At 37.9% G+C, this 24,040-nt stretch overlaps 1 pseudogene; it reads left to right on the top strand.

The window, feature by feature from the left end:
* Positions 1–2,100: 2,100 nt before the first annotated feature.
* Positions 2,101–2,253, top strand: LOC119800533 (annotated as a pseudogene).
* The last annotated feature ends 21,787 nt before the right edge of the window (positions 2,254–24,040 follow it).

The following is a 24,040-nucleotide window of genomic DNA, read 5'->3' as shown; positions in this document are numbered from 1 at the left end:
ATACATATATATATGTAATTATTAACATATATTACAAAAGACATCATATATAAGTATATATGATGAGAAAAGAAATTACTATAATTTATTTTAATCAGTGTTTGCTTCTCTTGTACATATAAGGACACAAAAAATTCAAACTCATACAGTTCTATAAAAATATCTAGCATTTGATATATTGTCCAATAGCAAATGACATGCAAAACACTTTGTAAAGCTAACCAAACAAAATAATGCATTTTAAAGTTCTGATTAAACAATGACACACATGACCCAAGCAGACAGTTTCTTCTTACATCTTCTTGGGATGCCAGCGGGGCACAGCACAGACTCTCTCCATCAAGATAAGAGCCGGACAGAGCACTGGCACAGTGGAGATAAAACCTTTGTAAAACACAGTGCTCTGAGCTTAGATATAATAGTTTGAAGGTGAACAGAGGTCACTGCTCCTGCCAGCTCCGTTAGGTAGTGTTGGCAAGGTCTATGGAACTCTCAGCTTTGTGACGTTAGTATTTATACTTTCTGTGAGAAATTGCTGGTTAAAGTCTATGTAGTTGACAACCCAGATATTTTTTTTTCTTCTGTCAGAGTAAACTTAACTGGCCAGCATAGAGACGGTTGAAAGGTTTCATATCAGTGTATTACACAATCATGCCACTGGGATAGATGTCTATCCAAAACTAAGCATTATTAAAACCAGGAAATATTAATGGGACAATAAAATGAATAGGGTGTAGGCATGTTGAGATTGAGCTATCAAGTACTTGAGTGACATTAGTGACAAGACATCTAACAGGGGAAGTTTGAAATGTGTTCTAGTATGAGAAAGATTTAAAGAGAGAATAGAGGTCAATGCCAACAGTTCTAGATAGGATTCATCTGTTTTAGAAACTTTTAGATATATCTCAGCTCTGTCACATGTAACACCCCACCTTCTTTATCTTGAAGAAAATTTGAAGGGGTTAGAGATATTGCTTCATGGATTATAGCTCTTGATATATATCCATGAAGACTTGCAATCCAGCAGCCTTGTAATACACCAGGCATGGTCTCATAGGCACCTGCAATCCCAGCATCCTTGTAATAAGATGAGCATGGTCCCATAGGCACCTGCAATCCCAACATCCTTGTAATAAACTGGGCATGGTCTCATATGCACCTAAAATCCCAACATCCCTGTAACAAGCTGGGCATGGCCTCATAGGCACCTGCAATCCCAGTATCCTTGTAATATGTGCTGGGCATGGTCCCAGAGTCATCTGCAATCCCAGCATCCTTGTAATAAGCTGGGCATGGTCTCATAGGCACCTACAATCCCAACATCCTTGTCCTGCCCATTTCCCACAATCATTAAGTCCCAAAGAAATCACACAGAGGTCTACATTAATTATAAACTGATTGGCCCATTAGCTCAGGCTTCTTATTAACTCTTATATTAGCCCATTATTCTTGTCTATGCTAGCCATGTGGCTCAGTATCTTATTCGGTGAAGCAGTCACATCTTGCTTCTTCTGTGACTAGGTCAGGACTGCCGACTAAAACTTCCTTCTTCCCGGAATTCTCCTGTTCTCATTGACCCACGTCTACTTCCTGTCTGGTTGTCCCAGTCTACTTCCTCTCTGGCTACTGGCCAATCAGCATTTATTTAAAATATGATTGACATAATACAGACCATTGTCCCACATCACACCATTGTCAAATCCCCTCTCTGAAGCTGCATTTCTTAACAGAATCATGCTGATTATTAAACTTCCACAGATGAAGATTTTTGAAACCCAGACATCCACAAACTAGCACACGTGGACCTACTTTGACAATATTCAATTTTAAATCATGCTAATTCTTATGATATATCTTAATTTTTAAATATTTTTATTACATGTACATGTATGTACATATGTACACATGAAAGGGAAGGTACCCACAGAACCTTGAAGTGGCTATTGGATCCCCTGGATCCAGATTTTCAGGTGGTTGTTAACCATCTGATATGGATGCTAGGAACCAAACTCCAGTCCTCTGGAAGTGCATTTTGTGTTATTAACAACTGAGACATCTCTTCAGCCCTTTGACTTAATTTTTTATAAGAAAATTATTCTAACACTTAGCAGGCAGAGGAGATATGGTTATGTAGGTGATTTTCCCAGACCAATGCTTACCCATTGTATTCCAGAATATGCTGACATATGGTTAATGTGGGAAACTCAACTATATAATTTGTGCTAGTGGAAGGACTGCATTCAAGGTCTCCCAGAAAGAAAAAAAAAATAGAAAGAAAGGCAGATAGACAGAGAGAGGGAGGGAAGGAGGGAAGGGAGAGGAAGGGAGAACCAAGGGAGGAAGGAGGGGAGGAAGTAAGGAAGGAAAGAAGGAAGAGAGCAGGTAAGGGAAGATTATTCTATGAAAGTTTTTATTTCGTCAAATTCTGTTCAACTTAATGAAAGCACGTAATTGAATTAATAGCAAGAGCTGGGTTAATCATGTTGGGTTCAAATAACCCTGACATTCAATATGATGAAACTTGAACTTTCAGAAGCAAAAGTGATCATGTTCCTGAAGAGCTGTCAGTGTGTCAGCTTGTTCTTGAACTTGTCAATGATCTCTGAACATGTCAGTGCACTTTACTGATGGAGTTGAAAAACCTGTAATCACTTCAATTCGAGTGGTCAAGGAAGTTCTACTGAAAGCCCACAGAACAATGCCAACAGACTTATTAAAAACACCACCAAGAAGGTAGCCATTGATACCCAACCTAGGAATTCAACTCCTCCTGAAATCTTGTCAGAAAATAGACATTTGTAAATAAAAGGGACCATTGTTGTCTATTTTTTGTATTGACACTAATAATTAACATTTATTTTCTATTAACTAAAGTTAATAAAACTGCAAATGATTAAATTAAATACTCTATTAAATATTAAGAGATATATTCTAGACTTATATGAAATATAATCTCTATCGTATGAAAAGAAACCCATTTTACTTTCAGTGACAAATTTATTAAATCAAATGACACACTGAACATTTTGTTATGAAATGGGCTTTGTGTTAGGTGATTTTTATTAGTATACTAGCTAAACATTCTGAGCACATGTAGAGTGAGCTAATCTAAGCTGTATTGGTTGTGTTGTCAGGAAGATTAGAGACAGTTTCAACACACTATATTTTGAACTTATAATAAGTTCATTGGGCATAACCTATGACTTCATCATAGGTTGGGAGTTCAGGAAGTACCTATGCTCAGAGCACAGATGGTCCTGTATCTCCCAACCCAATTTTATTTGGCACTGTATGCCTTTCTAATAGATATAAAGATTTATTTTAGTATATATGAAGTGATACCTCCTTTTCTATTTTTTCAATTGTTCCCTATCTCTTTTTTTTTGAAAAAAGATTTTTTTCTCACATAATATATCCTGTTTTTAGTTCCCCCTGTCTCTACTCATCCCAATTCCTCCCTACCTCCTCTCTCAGCCAGATCCAACTCCCTTCTGTCTCTCATTAGGAAACAAACAGGCTCCTAAGGGATAATAATCCAATGTAATATGATACAACATGATAAAAAACAAACCTAACACATGAGAATTGGGCAAAACAAACAAACTGAAAGAAAAGAGCCCAAGAGAAGACACAAGGAAAAGAGATGCACTTGTTTGCACACTCAGGAATCCTATAGAAACACTAAACTGGAAGTCATAATATATATGCAAAAGACGTGTATGGTAAAAAGAGGGAAGAAAAATATATGAATAAAATAAAAATAACAGGATAAAATTAAAAAACAAAATTGTATTAGGGTGTCTCTTGCTGTGAAGAGACACCATGATCATGGCAACTCTTACAAGGGAAAATAATTGGTGCTGGTTTACAGTTTCGGAGGTTTAGTCCATCATCATCATGGCAGGAAACATGGTAACATTTAGGCAGACGTGGTGCTGGAGAAGTAGTTGAGAGCTCTACAAAATGGTCTGCATGCAGCAAAGAGTGAACTGATACACTGGGAAAGGCTTGAGCATTGATAACCTCAAAATCCACCTCCACAGTGTCACACTTCCTCCAACAAGGCCCCACCTCCTAAGAGTGCCAGTCCCTAGGGGCCAAGCATTCAAACAGATGAGTCTATGGGGGCCAACGCTACTCAAACCACCATATCCACTCCCGGGCTCCCATCGCTTGTAACCAGAACATAATGTAAAATGCATTTGGTCCAACTTCCAAGTTCCGGTAGTCTATCAGAGTCTCAACAATGTTTAAAAGTCCGAAGTTCAAAGTCTCTTCTGAGATTCACGCAAGCTCTTAGCTGTAATGCTATACAAAATCAAAATTTAAAAAGTAGATCACATACTTCAAACATATAAGGACCCAGAATATACCTTACCATCCCAAACTGGAGGAAAGGGAGGATAGTGAAGAAGTACTGAACCAAACCAACTTCCGTCTTAGTTAGGTTTTCTATTGCCTTGATGATCACAGCAAATCTTCTAAAGGAAAGCATTAACTGGTACTGGCTTACAGCGCCATGCAGGGAGAGTGCTGGAGAAGGAGCTTGAGATCTACATCTTAATCTCCAGACAACAGAGAGTGAACTGACACACGGAGTGTGGCTTGAGCATATATGAACTCAAAGCTCGCCTTACAGTGACACAATTCCTCTAACAAGGTCACACCTACTCCAGCAAGGACACACCTCTACAAAGGTCACACCTACTCCAGCAAGGACACACCTCTACAAAGGTCACGCCTACTCCAGCAAGGACACACCTCTACAAAGGTCACGCCTACTCCAGCAAGGACACACTTCTTAATAGTGCTCCAGTCCCTATGGGCCAGGAATTCAAACACATGACTCTATGGGGACCATATCTATTCAAATCATCACAAAAATTAAAAAAGTTAAAGCTGTGATGTAGCTTTATAAGAAAAGAAACCAAAGATGCCAGTGAGTTTGTAGAGAAATCTTTTTTTATTTAGTAACTGATTTCTGATTTTTAGCAAATCACGTTTAAGAAACCAAATGCTGTATTATTCTAAGGTGAACAGTCCCGCAACATTTTAATATCATCTTTGAAATTTTGAATGCATCTTTAAGGTCCCTGACATCTTGTAATTGCAGTATACCAGGTGGTGGTCAGAACACAATGACACTGTCTGCACATTTGTCCCCATGAGGTGCCGACATCAGAATTCAGAAGTGACAGCAACTTGAAAGTGAATTGCAGAATCAATAGCATATTGCTCTTTTGAGGAATGTGCTATCACATGTGCTCTGCATGTCACAGAAGGCATTATTGTGTGGGAATACATGCATAGGCAGCTTAGAAGTAATATACGAGACTCTGAACTTGCAAACCTTTGCCAGCAATTCTACCCATATTTTTGCTTTTCAGTGATACACAGGAAGGATGTGTGTTTAAAAATCATATCTCCAATCTAAAACCTATGTATCCATTTCAAGTACTTATTTTCACCTGTTTAATACAGTATTATAAGTCTTAACAATAACAAATGAGCAATAGCTGGTGGTGGTGGCAAATGCCTTTAATCCCAACACTTGTGAGACAGGGACAGGCAGAAATCTGTGAGTTTGAGGCCAGCTTGGTCTACAGAGCAAGTCCCAAGACAGACTCCAAAGCTACAGAGTAGCCCTGTCTTGGAAAAAACAAACAGACAAACAATAAAAAAGAAAAAAGAAAGAAAATATAGAAAGTATAAGAAATGAAAATATAACTATCTTACAGCTATATATATGATCAAATGAGATGTACTCATTATATTAAAATGTTACCTACACTCCTATGTCTATGACACTATCATTCGTAATGCATAGCCCACAGAATAAAACAAGGTATCCATCAATGAACGATAAACAGGGAAAGTCTGACATATATGCAAAATGAAATATTATTCTATCATGAAAATATGAAATTCTGACATTGTCAGCAACATGGATAGAAACGGTGCCATTGTTTCAGGGGAACAAATCAGAAGACATTGTAAAGCAAACAATACAGATCTTCACTCGATTCTGGAAATAGGTAGTTGACCTCAAAGAAGAAAAGAATGAGATAATAATTGCTATCAAAGGACAGGGAGGTAGAAGAATTGGAGGAAGTTAGGTAAGAGGCCCCAAAGCAGAGGTAGCAACAAAGAATTAGCTCTTGTTTTTCATGACACAATAGGGTAACTGTTGACCACCTGTATACTTAAAAATGACCAAAGAATATGAAGGTTCCCAATACATAAAAAAGATTTAAGTTTGAGGAAACAGAAACCCCATAGCCTTGATATGATCATCACACATATACATGTATCTATTTTTACATTGTCCTTCATTAAGATTTACAGATAGTATTGTGAACAAAGTTTGAGGTGAGGAATACAGTACTGGAGAAATTTAAAACCCATTATGGTCAATATGTGCAAAAGGGCTCTTTCATAGGTATCACTTAACTAGTACCATGATTTCTAACAATGAAGGAATAATTGGCTCTAAATCAGTGCTCCTGTCCTGAATAAGCCTGTACAACAACTGTGTTAGGAGACTGTCCACACGCAGTGCAAGATTGTAGATCCTGATCAAAAAGAGCTTCGGAGCCTCAGACCCAGCCAGCTGTCTACCTCCTTGGTGAAGATGGATTTCTGGTTAGACTAAAGTTCACTTCATGATAATCAGAATTTGTCTTCACTAAATAATCAGAGTGGAGACACATAAGTACATGAAGTATATGATTAAAAGGACCCCAGAATAGATCACATTGAGAGGAGACTCAAACAGTTTGAACCAGGCTCCTCATAAATGTGTAGCTAAGGACTGTGTTCTGGATGGCCAAGTAAGATGTCATAAAGCATACAGGTGCTATAAGGTACAAGGTGTAACATTAGTGACTAAGTCTCACTTGTTAAAATGTTAATACCTTTGAAAGTATCCAGAAAAAAAAAACACTGCTTTTGAAAGAGTGATGCCTAATTCCAGACACTGACAGCAAAGCCAGATGCAGGAGTGATGGGGGAGCTAACCAATCCCTTGTCTGAGGGACGTGACCCCTCCAGGGCTCAAAATACCTTTAAAAGATCTGTGTGCTTTTGTTTTTGCTCTCTTTATTTCCTGCGCTCCTCGCTGGAGCCTTGGCTTTTATAAGTTCCCTTTTCTTTCCTTTATTAAAGCTGAATATTATATATTAAAACTAGTCTGGTTAATCATAATTGCCGATGGACCACACCCTTTCACAGGAGCTTAACAATGTCTTCAAGAAGATAGAGTTCAGAAGTTCAGTTCTGAACATCAAATTACAAGGTCTGGAAAATGCTTTGGTTGTCCAGACATCTCTCCTAACAAAGACTATACCTAAGGCTAAAGTTATAGAAGATAGGGATAACAGAACAACATACAAATAGTTTTCAAATAAACCCAGTACACTTCAGAGGCTTTGTAATGCATTATCCAAAATGATTGCTATGTATTCACATCTGTACAAAAACGTGAACATGTAAGTCATATTCAGTAAAAAAAATTCCATTTTAAAAACATACTCCAGATGGTCCATATGTTTAGCAAACAAAGATTTGAAAGAATCTATTAAATATATATATATATATATATATATATATATATATATATATATATACAGGGAGCTACAGAAAAGTATGTTCTAGAAAGGGAAGAAATGGGAAAGGAAGGAAAGGAGAGGGAAGGGAGGAAAGAAGGGAAGGGAAGAAAGAAAGAGAAGGAAAGGAAGGGGAGAAGGGAAGAAGGATGGTTGTAATAAAACAGAACAATAGATTGAACAGCATATGCAATGTTGCTATGGAATAATGTTCTTGTACCCTGTAAAGATTTGTCACTTGTATTAGTTTAATAAAATCTGATTGGCCAGTAGTTAAACAGAAAGTACAGGTGGGGCTGGGAAGAGGTAAGGCTAAGTCTGCAGTTGCTACCCAGACACAAAGGAAGCAAGATAAAAATGTTGCACTGGGAAAAGGTACTAATCCATGTAGCTAAACATAGATAAGAATTATGAGTTAATTTAAGTTGTAAGAGCTTGTTAGTAATGAGCCTGAGCGAATAAGCCAAACAGTTGATAATTAATATAAGCCTCTGTGTGTTTTTTGGAGACCGAATGGCTACAGGACTAGGAGGGACAGAAAAATCCATCTACACAATGTAACAGAAGAAGTAAAAGATCCTGAATATTGCAGTTGGAAAGAAGCAATTGGAGAAACTGACTAGAGGTAGGAAGAAAGGGAGAAAGAGAGGGAGAGAGGGAGATAGACAGAAAACATAAATGTTTAAAAGGGTAAGTGGGCAGGGGTAAAAATGCCTCTGTTTTCAGATTATGTGAAATATATATATATATATATATACAAAAAATTGCTGCATTAATCAATTAATTTATTTAGGTGGGGCAGTGATGGCTTGTGCCTTTAATCCCAGCACTCTGGGGGCAGAGGCAGGCAGGCAGATCTCTGTGAGGTTGCTGTCAACCTGCCTGGTCTACAGAGTGAATTCCAGGAAAGCTAGGACTACACAGTGAAACCCTATCCCAAAATACAAGGAAAAAAAATAATTGAGTCATCTAATGGGATAAAAGTTCAATATGCAGAAAATAACTTGTATGCCTATACACTACCAATTAATTTTAAAAGAAAATATTTAAAAGATGAAGATCATTTGTAGGCCATCAAAAATGATATTTTTAAGAATAGGCTCATTTTATAAACTGTACATGCTAAAATGACAAAACATCACTGAAAGAAATCTAAGAAGACCTAAGCCCAATTAACCAAAGAGAAATATAAGGTTCTTATATTATGTTCATAACCAGAAACCTATACATTGATATATTCATTCTTCCTAAATTATCCTGTACAAAATTATAACAGAAATTAACATTTTTAACTTTTCTACACCCTGAAAGTTTAAAATAGTAAAAATAATTTTGAAATTAAAAAAAGTAAAATGGTAACATCATCATATTTCTGTCAAAACAATATTAAAAATTTATAAAGGTAGAACAATATATCATGATACAGAGTCCAAAGCCCCTACACACATAGTCAAGCAACTTTTAACAGAACCTCTGACATAATTTGTTCAAGAAACATCATCGTTTCCTCAAAACAGAATATCTATCTTGTCCTCATGCCTCGTTCCAGGCATAAAACTTAACTGGCAGTCTAATACATTTGACTTTATATATGAAAAAAGAAAACCCCTTAGAAGAAAATACAGGAGAGAATCTTTGTAAAGTTGAGATAGACAAAGGCTATTACAAAAACTGAAAACAGACACGAAAAGTACTAATGAAGAAAGAAGCAAAACTGGGCAGAGAGTTTTATAAAAGTTAAAAAGTTTTGACAGGTCTAGGGTAATGAAAAATGAACATAGCCAATTTGTAGAAATGCAGAGTCAGAGTATTTTTGATTTGTTAAAATTTTATGTATTTTAATATGCATAGTTTTTTTTGTCTGCATGCATGTTGGTATACCATATGTGTACCTGGTGCCTAAGAAAGTCAGAGAGAGCATAGGATGCCCCAGAGACTAGAATTACAAATTTATGAGACACCATGATGGTACAGTTTCCCAATAAAGCCAGAAACGGACTTTAATGCCCTGGATCTGGAGTTACAGGTAGTTGTGAGCAAACCATCATGACTGCTAGATATCAAACTTGGATCATCGGGAAGAAAAGAAAGTGCTCTTCACCGCTAAGCCATCTCTCTACCTTCCAGATCTGAATTTAAACATTACATTAAATAGTATTCTTTAAATCAATGTTTGAGTTTGCTGTCATATCTTATTTGCTTTCTATTGCTTTTAATGTAACACCAACCAAAACTAACTTGGGGAAGGAAATGGCTTTCTTATGCAATTCAGGATCACCTGCCAAAGGGTCAAAGGGTGGCGCCCTCCCCCTAACAGTAGACTGAACCCTCTCAAATCAGTCATTAATCAAGAAGTGGTCCCACTGACTTACATACCAATGTGATGGAGCCATTTCCTCCGTTGAGGTTTCCTCTTCCCAGATGTCTTTAGATAGCATCAAGTTGACCAAAAAACAAATAAAGAACTTACCAGCACATCATTCTTTCCAGCTAGAGGAGGCTGGCTCCATAGCTCTGGAATCTGTCTTTTCTGAACCCCAAACTCTGCATCTCCAGTGGAATCTCCTGTCACTTTCTCAGTTCTTTCTCCCTTCCCCAGAACCTGAACACTCTCTACTCCGCAGCATGGGAGTCAGCAGAATGTGTGTTAGGCAGGGTGGGAACAATGATGGGATCCCCTTTGCTTTGTTCCTTTTCTTAGAAATTATTGCGTGTTCCAAATCCTAGACACTGTTATCTCACCTGGTTTTTTTTGTTGTAGAATATTATTTTAATGTGTGTTACATTTGTTTATCCAGTGGAACATTTGTTTAACAAGGTAAAGATGTGCTGCTTTTGTTTATGCTGCATTTGTTTAACTCTCTGAAGCTGTGACTCTTTGGCTGTCTAAGCACCTGGTGGTCTAATAAAGAGCTGAACAGCCAATAGTGAGGCAGAAGAAAGGCTAGATGGGGCTGGCAGGAAGAGAGTATAAATAGTAGGAGCTATCTGGAGAACAAGGAGAGGGAAGTGTCAGGGGCCAGCCACCCAGCCAGGCATGGAGTAAGTAAGATGAAGGTAAAATGTACAGAAGAGAAGGAAAAGGCCCAGAGGTGAAGGGCAGTTGGAATAATTTAAGAAAAGCTGGTTAGAAACAAACCAAGTTAAGGCTAGGCATTTATAAGCAAGAATAAGCCTCTATGTATTTGGAAGTTGGGTGGCACCCCCCCCCCCAAAAAGTAAAGAGCAAAGAATAAAAACAACCTATTTTGTCTAATGTTCCAGTTGCTTGTGAAAGATAGATAATTCTGATCCGTGGAGCTGAAAGCAAAATCACTTGCAGGAGCATTTTCATCTCTAGTGTTTGCTTCTTTAAAGCTAGGTGAATGTGACAAGAATTCCATGTGCCTCGGTTAATAGCAATTTAAAAAAGACAGCTATGGAAACATCCTCATGGTATTATATGATTTAATCTATATTAACATTTTGCAGGTGGCCTGGAGACCGGGTTTGGTTTGGTTTTGTTGATGCTACTTTAAAAAGAAAGTCTGAGATGTTTGGTAATGACTTATAAGATTTTTATGTGAATTGCACTGAGCTGAAGTTATATACAGTGTTCAAGTGTGTGACTCAGACTGTAATACAGTTTATAACTAAAGATCTTCAATGGTTTTGGATCCCTTGAGTGATAATAACAGTATTTCTATCCCGTGGAATTATGAAGGCACATTCTCTGTGCATAAGGGAAACTAGAGAATATTTAAGGGAGCCAATTTCCTTTTTAAAATGGCAACAGCAACCTTGAAAGACAGTTAATCATTAGTTTCCAGTCCAGGAAAAAGGCAGCATGGTCTAGGCTCAGAGAAAGACAGTCAGTAGACCTCGGAGTCTAAAGGGATGTTCAAGAGCATGGCAATGCAGTGAGCCAAGAAAGACTGTCTAGAGTCCAGAAGGCAGGGGCAGCATCTTTGTACATGCTCATATGAGAGCTTGCACAATTCACATTCACTTTTGTTGGTATATAAAAGCAATTCCTCCCCCCATTAGTGGATGCTTGTTGCTTTCTAGAGGAAAAAATCACTCTCTTTCTGTTGTGGTCACCGTCTGCATTCATCAGGAGAAAGCAATAATTATAAAACAAATCAGAATATAAAGAATTTCTACTCATTAACTATTTCCAAAGGGACAATAAGCATTGTTTAGATTAATTTTGATTAAGATAATTATCTTTTTACTTTCCCTTATTGAGCAGATAGAAAAATCTTTAGTATATCATAACGCTGTGGCAACTTATGTTTGCTAAACACCACCATCAAAGAAACTGCTACAAGGCAAAGTATTAGAAGAGGCCCATTTATTAAAATGGTTTCATGTTTTCTTATCCTTGCTGAGATTGCCAGCCAACCCCAACTGTGATGTGTGTTATGATATAAACACAGGGAGCTAAGCAATGACCACCAGTTAATTTCTATCCCAACACATGACAGAACATATCATGAAACACAATCACTTGATCTAGGGATCACTGGGTCATGGTTTCTACATCACTCCAAACAGTAGCCTTTTATTTTCTGGGAACTGCTTTAAATTTAGAATGAATGCAGAAACTATTGCCTTTTAGTCACAGGTATTGAAAACAGAAGGCTATGTGGTAGAATGTAGAGGAAGTTTGGAAGAGACTTACACAAAACTGGCATTGATGAGTCAAAGATACACGGCTCACGTATTTTTCTGGTTATTTTAGTCAGTGATACTTTTGCTATATGCTTTATGCCAAATATGCTACTTTTGAAAGAAGTGTGTGTGTGCCGAAATTGCTTTTAATAATATTTTTATACTTTGAAATTTCCATATATCTATATAATATATATGCATCCACCATTATCTCCTATCAACTTTCTACCATCTAAGGCTCCAGGAATTTGGAGAAAGAGGAAATAGAATGGATGTAAGAGCTGATGAGAAAGAGAGCTTGGAAATGCTGATTTTTGTACATAAGTAAACTATGATGCACAGCCATTGACAGCAACAATTGTTATTACAGAAAATTTGCAAAAGGTCAAACTAGTCAAAATCCCAACATAGGTAGGAGAGGGGTCCCAGACCATACACCTATAGACAGTTGCAGGCTGCCAAGAAAGGATAGGCTTCTTAGTTACTTTTCTATTGCTGTGATAAAACAACATGACCAACTTATTAAAGAAAGTGTTTAACACAGAGCTTAAAGTTTCAGAGGGTTAAAGCATGATTGCAGAGCAAAGGCTTGGCAGCAGAAAGAGATAAGAGCTAACACCTCTATCTGCAAAGTGGAGGCAGAGAGAAATACAGAGAATGGCACAAGTCTTTTGAAATTTCAAAGCCCACCCCTAGTGACACATCTCCTCAAACAAAGACCAACACCTATCAATCCTTCTCAAACAGTTCCACCAACTGGGGATAAAGTATTTAAACATATAAACCAATGGGGGCCATTCTCATCCAAACCCACCACAGGGAATCTCTCTCCTTTGTGGAAGTAGCCACTGGTAGGTTGATGCCACCCCAGTAGATGGCCACTCATCTGTGAGCATATGGGCATCCCAAAGTGTCTGGCCTCCTTTAAAGTTATATTAAAGCAGTAAAAGTCAAGAGAATTTGTGATAATTTTATTCAAATATTTGATTGTTTATAATTCACTAGGTTCTTGTCTGAATTTTGTAGGGGACATTAGAATTTTTTTAATGGAGAGGAAATAATCACATTTATTAGCTCTATATTTCTACCAAAGAGTCGAAAAATGGGCTAAAAACTCAATTAATTGTGATATAACAAGGTTCTGTGGTATGAAGAGCTCTGCTGCTGGTCTTACTGGGTTTCTGTGCATTAGTAAGACAATGGCATGACTCATGATAGACATTTCAGTGGCCTGACCAGTTACTAGTCTGCAGCCTGTGTAGAGATGCCCAACATGACAAAGATGATCAGGCTTCTTATTACTGCACCGTCTTTAATTCTGGGCACTTGCAAATGATGGCAGAACCAATTCAAAGAATAGCTGAATTTACAAGTCCCTTTGAAACTTCCACAGCATCCGAGGTACCATGTTCCATCAATCAACGATGGGCAAAGTCAGTCTGTATACAAATGGCAGTAAATAGGCCTTTTTTAAGAACTATGAAGAATTCACAGCTATTTGTAATCTACTACTTCATATATCAGGATCTTAAAATTACTTTTAGAAATATATCATGAAACATGAATAATCAGAAGGCAAAGCACTACTGAATGCTAGTATAGGGCAGTTAATTTTGTTATTATGCGCATGAAATCTCACATAATATTCATTATAATACTAAAATTATCATGAATGAATGACAGGTTTTATTGTTAGATATAAAGAAACTACAGTATATAAGAGGATAAATAACTTGCCCAAGATCATGTAGTTTGTAAGCATTAAAGCAAAATTTGGACCCAAACAGTTGAATGAATTCTGAAAGCAAGTGTCTTGAATAGCTACAATACTTTGTGTAGTATATAGTCATAACATTGTATAAATTTTCAGTTACCATAAGTTCAGTGATTCCAAACAATAAAAGGATAGTGTCTCACAGTGTCATGGGTCAGAAATTCTAGTCAACACATCTGGTTTCTCTGTTGTGGGATCCACAAGGCAAAATTAACTATTAGTCACACTTAGTGTTTTCTCAGGCTTTCCTTTGGCAGCAGTTGACTATACCTAGAGGAAGTTTGTTCCCCAAAAAGTAGCATGTGACTAGCGGACACCATCCGTATGATTCAGGAAAACCTCCCTATTTTAGGCATATTTACTTTAATTGCACATGCAAATTCCTTGCTCAGCTGTAATGTAGCACATCAGAAGTTCCAAACACTAGAGCATATATATCCTTAGGCTATCCTGCCTCCTACATTAAATACTATTGGAGTTAAGAGGGAAAAGAAAATTTGAGATCAGCGAGTTAGCAAGTATTTATGAATGGATATTTGAGTTTGATTTTTAAGCAAAATATACAAGACATTGCTAGGCACATATTGCATTGGGAAGAAGGAGATGCCTGTGAGGAAGGTCTTCCAGGTACGTAAATGCAGATTATACAAGTTAAGACAGAAAGGAAAAGATGAGGTACTTGCGGTAAGTGATAACGACTAGGATGATGGATTGATGGGAGTGAACTCTTGCAGAGCTGTGCTAGAGTGCAGAAAAGGTGAGCTGCTGGATAACCATAAATGCCTCCGAGAGGAATTGGGGGTTTATTCCACAATCAACAGGAAACCATTCTGTTTTGGTTGAATGGATGAAAAATGAAAAGGACCTCTTTGGAAAATAAATCCAACCAATAAAGAAAGACAGGAAGGAGGAAGGTAAGCATCTAGCCTGGGACATTAGAAACTGTCAAAATCATCCAGTTGTACATTTCTGGAAACGAAAGAAAATGAGGGAGAGATGTAAGGAAGAAACTGTTGCCCGTAAGAATGACTGGATGGGGAAAAGGAAATTGGTCCTGGACTGAGGGGGTTGGAGGGATGAGGTGGGATCTGCTGCAAAGAGGATATCTAGATCAGCTAAAGCATCAAATGTGATTACAACCCAGACATGCCTGCTCTGCCCTAGGAAGGAACAGGCAGGGTCTGTGTTTTGCTCAGTCTTCTGGTTCCACTGTTTTTCTATTTAGGGTAAGTGATGTGTTCTTCCACAAAGCAGGCTTCCTACTGGAACCCCCTGATTTCAGAAGTCATATCTCCAGACACAGAAAAGCAGATGCATTCCTTTTCCTTCTGAAAAGTTCCTTTTAATATCTGGAGTTATTTTCCAAACAGTGGTTTAATTAGTGTTATTAATTTCTATACTTAATGAAAAATTTACAGCTCTGTGAATGTTCTGAGCATTCTGCACATTTGGAAGTGAATAATATATTTTTCCCTCTCTTCTTCCCTTTTAAACACAAGACTTTGATTGACTCAGAATCTTCTGAACTTTAGTCTTTGAGGGGCATCTCTGCATCTCAGAACTGATGTATGTAATAATGAAAAATACTCTCTAACTGAACAAGAGGGTAGATTAAGAGATTGGTCTTGAAGGTGCTTGTTAATAAACAATCTTTGGTAGGCCTGAGATTTACAGGGGGCATCCTCGACGTGGCCATGTAAATAGGGATGTACTGACAGTTTTCCTCCTTAAAGAAAAGGCATGCAGGATTTATATGCTTCAACCTCAGCCCTCTTGGGAACTTAAGAAGGGACTTACTTTGTTTCTTTTTTAATAGCTTCTCCTGGGTACTTTATGGATCAGTTCTCTCATTTCAACTATCTGATCCCAAGACATAAATTAATTTCAGATGCACCATTTATCCATCTTGTCTATTGCGGCAATATTCACTATTTGTTTGGGTTGCCATGGAGATAATTGACTTCATGCCGTGGCAGAAGTCTTGTTTGGGGGTATTACAGGAGTTTGGGTCCAGAGAGTCTTTAATTTTCACACAGTAAGGAAAGCCATTTCATCCAGGAAGCATCTGTGTACATCTCCCATTTATAATTGAAATGATTTCTTTTATCACTTTGGGAAATTTCCCTTTTTATTTTCCATCACCTCTCTTTCAATTGTTTAACCTCTACTCTCCAAGATGTTGACTAAAATCATAGCAAAGGGTAAACAGTCTATTTTCTGTTTGGGGGTAGCATGGAGGGACTCAGCATCCCAACACAAAAGTTTCTGAAAACAATGGCGATTTATAAAGGGAAGACACTATATTCTGTCAAGACAAGAAGAACTCATGAAATCAGTCTCCTAGTGACCAAGTCAGGGTGTTAAAGACTGGGCCACTCCGAGGTTTATATTCATCTTAATATTTATAAAGGTGATTACTGGATTCTGCTATAAATTGTTACGACGGGCAGACAAAACATCCCTCTTCAGTACAAAGAGAAAAAAAAATAAGAAGTGAAGGTCATTCTTTTCAAGGTACACAAATAGCAAAATGATAAAACATAGTCTATGTGCATTCCTTCTTATCTTGAGAACTTTAATTGCCATACTAATCATTAAAATTTCCACAAGAAACTACCCAAAGATTTATATTATTATGGTGGTATTCTGAAACAGAAGGATCAGGAAAAAAATCATATTTGTTACACTTCATCTGTGAGAATAATTTGGGTCATGTTGTTCCTACACATATATTTTATAACATCAAAATTTAATTCTCTACCGATTATCCACAAGGCTAATATTTTTCCTAAGAGTTTTTTTTTTGTACTTCAAAAAGGTATTACCAAAAGAAAAAATTAAATCAATGATCAAAATGAGAATTCTTAGGAACAACAGTAGTGAACAAAGCTCTAAGAGCCTACTTCAATTCTTTAAAGTGCACAGCACAAAATCAATTTGCAGTGACCCCGAGAATCAGTCTTCCTCGCTACATGACAACATAGGGGATGAAAACAAATTAAAGTAGGCTCTTAAAAGTCACTTTTGCCTTCCCCAGGTTCCAGGGTATCACTGAAGCAGGAAAACTTTGCAGCGCATCACCTAAATGTTTATCAATATTACTATGTCTTTTCATGGCAGGGACTTCTAAGCAGGTTTTAGGTTGTGGTTCCTTTTCTGAATTCTCTTTCATTCTCATTGCTTGTTTAATCGAAAGGAAATCTGTTTTGAGAGATTGTTATTGACATAGCACTATGCTAAGTGACTGAGGGGAAAAAAATAATTGGCATAATCTTGACAAGTCCCAAGCAGAGAATAGTGTAAGTGGGTAATTGGATACATGTCCAGAAGACAAGAGTAGAGAGCCAGAAGTGGGAGACAGTTTCAGGTCACACTTCCTATATATTAGCTCATTTAACACGGGTACCTTAAAAAAGAGGACAGAGTACTAATTCTAATTTACTGACAAAGAAAATTCACTTTAAAAGAGAGTTTGTAGCCTGGTGGTGGTGGCACAGGCTTTTATTTCCAGCGCTTGGAAGATCTTTGTGAGTTCAATGCCAGCCTGGTCTATAGAGCTAGTTCCAGGACAGCTAGGGCTGTGACACAATGAAACCCTGTGTCACAAAACAGAGGTGGGGGGGAGGAGAGAAAGAGAGTTGCAATAGACAGGACTTACATTTGATCCTACGTGCCTCTGTTTCCTAATCCAAATATTAAGTCACTAACCTACAAAGCTTCCCTGGTTCAAATATGATAATTGAATGATGACATTTAAGCTGGGCCAGAAAGGATTTAAAGGTGTGTAAAATGAAGAAAGGAATTCCAGAGTAGCAAAGAACCCATGGAGGACAATGCACAATGCATTCAAAACACATACAACACACATAATGTAAATTATATAGATCACATACTCTTTTATAAAAATCATACAAACATATACACATCTACCATATCTATACATATATATGTATATCACAGCACATTCACAGACATACCATTGATGTGGGAGGTCCTCTGTATATGTGTTGCTTTTATTGCTTAATGAATAAAGAATCTGTTTTGGCCAGTGGCTTACCAGAGAAGAGCTAGGCTGGGAAAACTAAAGTGAATGCTGGGAGAAAGAAGGTGGAGTCAGAAAGATGCCATGTAGCTGCCAGAGGGGAAAGACACTAGCTGCCAGCTGGAATCTTGCTGGTAGGCCATGAGCCTCATGGTAAAATACAAAATAACGGAAATAGGTTAATTCTAGATGTAAGAGCTAGCTAGCAATACACTTAAGTAATTGGCCAAGCAATGATTTAAATAATATAGTTTCTGTGTGATTATTTTGAGTCTGGGCAGCTGGGGACTAACAAGCGGCCTCCTACAACATAGCATATACATTTATTCTCCCATAAACATATGTATATACATTCCATCATACCACACAATTCCTCTCAACTAGATGCCACATACCTAGGCCCCTCTACTTATAAAAACTTATATATAAACCACACACAAAATCCCACATTCATTTACCACTCACATGCCACTCACATGTGTGTGTATGTGTGTGTGAATACATGTGTGTGTATGTGTGTGCATCCATTCCCTTCCTTTGAATATGAGGTATGGACTCGAAAGGCAGTGGTCATTGAAATGTATTTATATGATTTGCTTTCTGCCTCCCCATCACACAGAGAACACTGCCCAGAATTCTCAGCCTTCAGGAAAAGAATGCTCCACACTCTCACCTTTCATGCTATGGCTCGATATTAGAAGAAGTGTTGGATCTGGACTCGTGTGGATTTTTTTTTCAGCTTGAAATAATGTGAGGCAAGGTGTTTAGGCGTGATGGCAGCATGGTCCTGCGCTTTGCAGATGATATTGTGGTCGCTTATGTCCCAAATTAAGCAGCACATTTTGGTGTCCTTGCTTTCTTACAACTTCCTAATAGAAATCAGCGGTTTCAAACCTGAACCGTGGGAGTATTCTGATCACATCGGACAACTTCAAGAAAAAAAGAATCTAGTAGTAGTAAATGGAGACTTTAAGTAGACATCATGTTTAATTTTACATATTACTTTGTATAATAAATGTAGAAATGTATTATCTACTCTTTGTAATAATAACATATCTGTATCTAAACAACATGAAAATACTCTTGACTGAAAACAACTGCCACCTCGATGGCAGATTACATGCAAAGTGTGGCTTGTGTTCCTAAGTTCTTTTTAAGGCTTCAGGAAATTCTGGAAAGCAAAAACCACATTTCTGAGCAAACATGGTTTACGTTTCACTGAGGGACCGTGAAAACTACATCCTGTGAAACGCATACGGGGTATTTACAGGAAATGTGCTCTGAGATACTGAGCCTGTTTGGTCTGAATGGAAGATCACATTTTCATATTTTAAGGTCAAATTACATCAGCTTCTTTCCAGTAAAAAAATAAATAAATAAATAAAAGCATCATCCTAGAATGTTAATATCTTTCAAGCCCCGGAGCCTCACAACTCTGATCTCTCGAGATGATTCATTGAGGCCGAGACTGATATGCTGCAGTAGCTGCTTAGTGCCCCGAGTTGTGCTGTGGAGAAAGGGATTTCCAGGATAAACCATTTGCAGGAGAAATTCAATCTGCAGCCCTTATTTTCAGAACATACATTTAGAGTAGAAGAAAGAACCCTCCAAAACACACACACATATATTCCCCTTGTCTTATATCTATTTCAGATTACTGACCTAATTTAGAACTTTGGCCTTTATGATTAAATAAAATCATTTCAATGAAAGAAATGACCAAAGTGATTTATCAGAGTGTCCTCTCTCCATACTGTCCCCTCTCCTCACTATAGACTTTGTGGCATTGTTACGTTTACAGAACCACATACAAAATATATTTAATTACCATTTCCTGGGCCCCACTCTGCCCTCTGAAGAATGATACACAACACTGGAAGAGATCTCTCATTTGTCCTCTGTGTGCCTGAAATTCAGCAGCAGAGATAAGGTGCTCATGGGACTATCTAAGGAACAAAATCACAGTTAGAAGAACAACCGGGGTGGTACCCGTGGCTTTAAGAACACAAGCTGGAGTCGAAAAGACTGTTGCATGCTTCCAACAACAGGAAATGAAATTCTCATTTCAAGAACATAAACTTGAATTCTGTTGAGGGACATTGTGGCTGCTGCGGCAGATGTTTGGGACCCCACGCTAGAAATAGGGAGTGTTAATGACTACAGGTGGTTATCACACCAAAATGATAAACAGCAATAACAACAAAAAAAATCCATAAAAACCTGAGTGGCTTCTGCTAGGTTTCCTGGCATATTTTCAAACTGCAAAAGGTTGCTCATAAATTATCTTTCAAGTTGATTTCCTTTCTCTCTGTGTGCTTGTGAAATGCTTTAATGAGCATCCACACCACCCTGGTGGAGTTGGGAGTTAGCATTATTTGTGGGAAACACGTGAGGGTGTTGCTCAAGCACATACCTTAGTGAAAGACATTTCCACCACAGAAAACATCAGAGAACTCACTAATCTCTTGACCTGGAGGCCACCACAGCAACTATCAGAGCAGGAAGGTTTGGGTCACTGGGAACTTTTTCTTATGGAGTTATACGAGTGACTCCGAGTCTTCCAGATCCATTCTGGGCACTCATATTCCTTCTTCATTCTGCTGGCAACCCGAGTCTCCTGCACAAAATCACATTCATATCTGTCACGAGAGTCAAACTGGATCAGAGGCAGCACTTCCGCCCACACACTGTGTGGGGAAAAGGCACTGTTAATATTCCTGCAAAAGACGAACCAACCTAGGTCTATAGGTTAAGTAAATGCTGTATCAAAATTGCCAGCCTACAGGGGAAATAGCAGTATATGCCATTTGCAGAACACCTATCATGTTCTCCATTTAAAAAAAAATCCTGAAGGATTAACTATTGGTATTCTTTTTCACAGACCTCAAGGGGTTAAATAATCTGCCCAAGGCCATACAGACAGCAAAAGGTAAGACTTTCTGATTCGGTATCATTGTTCTCTCTACTCTGGAGTTGGAAACAGCCCACAAGAGTATTACAATTTTCATTTTGCACAACATAAAAACATGGTGATCTACTAGCTGGTATCTGTACTAAGTTAATACTGAAAGAAGCTGATAAAAAAAAAGAAAACACAAAACCGCTTTGGAAGTCCAGCTGATATTATTTTATGTGAGGACAGGCTAAGGAAGGAGTTCAGATCGCACATTGTTTCTTCATTTAAACAATATGGCATCATACCCAAAGTAGACGGTGATAAAGAACATTGCTCCCTCTAAGATAGCAATTCCATATGTGTGAAAGCTTTCTCAGAACCTCGGTGTGGAAGTTGATGATTTTTCCAGCCATGTACAGTACCTTATAAAGTGTACCAAAAAAAAATGAACCCAGTTGTGTTAGGAATCCACTGATTTCCTTGGTGGGCCATTAGTCAAAAGTCAGGGATTTCAAGTAAAGCATTCAAAACCATTGGCCTATCCTTAAGAAAATCAGTTTTCCTCAAAAAGTACTAAAATGTCGTTCACTTAAGATGAAATGAAATTGAAAAGTGAAAAGATTTCATCTTACAAAATATTAATCCACTTGCAATGTAATAGAACCTAGATCATGCAAACCTCCCAGCATTTTACATGAACCATCCTGTTGTTCTTTTAATTTTTTTCCTCTTTTGCCCTCTTCTATAGAATGCCTTCAGAGTAACACAGGTATTGAGATTTGTAATAGTGTTTGGTTTTTTGTTTGTTTGTTTGTTTGTTTTTGTTTTTCTAGACAGGGGTTGAGATTTGTCATAGTATTAATTGTCAACCTGACAGAATCTAGAATCCTCTGAGAGATGGGTCTCTAGGCATTCCTGTGTGGGATTATCTTGATTATAGTAATTGAGGTGGGAATACCCACCCACTGTGGATAGAGCCATTCCCTAACTGGAATCCTAGATTACATAACAGGAGAAAAATGAATTGAGCAGCTCTAAGCTATTGCCATCCTCTCCTGCTGCCGCCGCTTTTTTTCCATTCTTAATAATTTTACTTGTGGAGATGTGTACGTGTGATGAAGGGATATGAGCACGTGATCACTGAGCCCAGATCAGGGATATCAGATCCCCGAGAATCATCTGATGTGGGTGCGGGAACCTGAACACTGGTCTTCTGCAAGAACAGTATGTGTTTTTTCTTGATCACTGGGTCAGCTCCCCAGCTCCTTCCTGCATCTTCACTGCAGATGCTGTGTGAACTGCTCCCTCAAGCTCCTATCCCTGGGCTGTCTTAGTAGTCCTGATAGACTCTACCCAGAACTGTGAAGGAAATAAGCCCTTCCTCCCTCGAGTTTCTTTTCCCCGGGAATTTTATCACAGCCAAAGGAAGAATTGCATACCAACGGAAAGCAAGGAACTTGCTCTCTCATTCACTTAGAGAGTATCTGAGTTTATGTTCCTGGAGTATATCATCAACAACCAATAGTACTCTTCTAATCAATAAACAATCAATAGTTCTCAGCTTTATTGAACTCCTGTTCTAGTGAAGAGAAAAGATGTCCAAAAAGATAAATAAAACAAAGTATTATTAAACAGTGGGCAAGACTAAAAGTAGAGATAGTAGAACCTGAAATACAATTTTAAATTTAGTGATTATTTAACATAAGAGCGAACATAGTCAATAGAATTGCCTGGGGTTTCTATAATGAACTACCACACATGAGGTATTGTCTTAGTGTTCTGGAGGCCAACATCCTCCAGAGCTCCTGAGGGTTAGGAGGTCATTTTCTCCATAGATTCTGGTGGTCTCAAGTTTTCCTTGCTTATAGGTGGCATTGTCCCATCTGCAAATTTCCTCTTTTTTTGTTTCTGGGTGGGTTTTTTTTTTTTTTTTTTTTTTTTTTTTTTTTTTTTTTTTTTTTTTTTACCTTTTGATTCATTCGTTTTACACGTGGTTTGCCTGTATGAATGTGCATTCTCAATGTGTGTGCCTGGGGCCCCTCAGAAGTCAGAAGAGGGTGTTGGATTTCCTAAAACTGGAATTATAAATGGTAGTGAGCCACCAAATGGATCCTAGAGACTGAACTCAGGTCTTTTCTAAGAGCAAGAAATGCTCTTAACCATCTCTTCAGCCCTTCAATTTCCTCTTTTTGTAAGGTCGTGAGGAAATTAGTTTCCTTTTCTCATGACCTCATTTTAGCTCAGTCATCATAAAGATCTATTTCCAATTAAGAGCATATTCATAGGCAACAGTGATTTATACCTCAACATCTATTGAAGCATCACAAGTCAACCTATAATAAAAACGGAGCACAAAAATGCTTTAAAACAATTAAAAGTCCTGACGGTACCATGTGAAGGGAGGAATCATTAAAGGGGTTGATTGCTCTCATCAGGGAATGGTGATGATGCCAGCTTCTATATTTAATAAAGGCTAATTTCAGCCCTACAAACATTCATAATGAATTATTTAATGTGAGCTGGCATAAAAAAATGTACCTATTGAACACAGATGTTGTCTTCTGCTGCTATTGGATTTGGCTATAAAATTCAGGAAGGAATTAGTACTCTCCTGGGAAACAAGGCAACACAAAGTCAGACAGGGGAAGGTCTCCTTCGCCTACCTGAAGCAACGCTGTGTACAATGAGCTAGTACCTATGCCAGGAGTGGCCCAGACTCACTGCCTTGTTTTTTTGTTTTTTTTTTTTTTTTAAATAAAAACGAGACTAGTTTCTTTCCATGAAGAAAATGCAAACCATTATCAAGCTAAATTTTCCCCTCTGTCAACGAGTTAGGGATAATGTGCGCCATGTGGATTGAGCTGATCACATCAATTGCAACTCCAAAGTACAATATCTGAGCATTTCCCGACTGAATACTCCTTTTCTGTAGAAATTAAAAATGTCTAAAGGACGGTTTATTAGAAGGAGACTATCAAAGCTTTTTATGAACATGCTTTCTCTTTTGATCTATGTAATTTTCAAGAAGTGTTAGACATCTCATGATTTCTAGCACAACTAGAATTTTAAAT

Source organism: Arvicola amphibius, chromosome 13 (genome assembly GCF_903992535.2).
Source record: "Arvicola amphibius chromosome 13, mArvAmp1.2, whole genome shotgun sequence".
Taxonomy (NCBI): domain Eukaryota; kingdom Metazoa; phylum Chordata; class Mammalia; order Rodentia; family Cricetidae; genus Arvicola; species Arvicola amphibius.
This window is presented reverse-complemented; position numbering and strand designations above follow the sequence as displayed.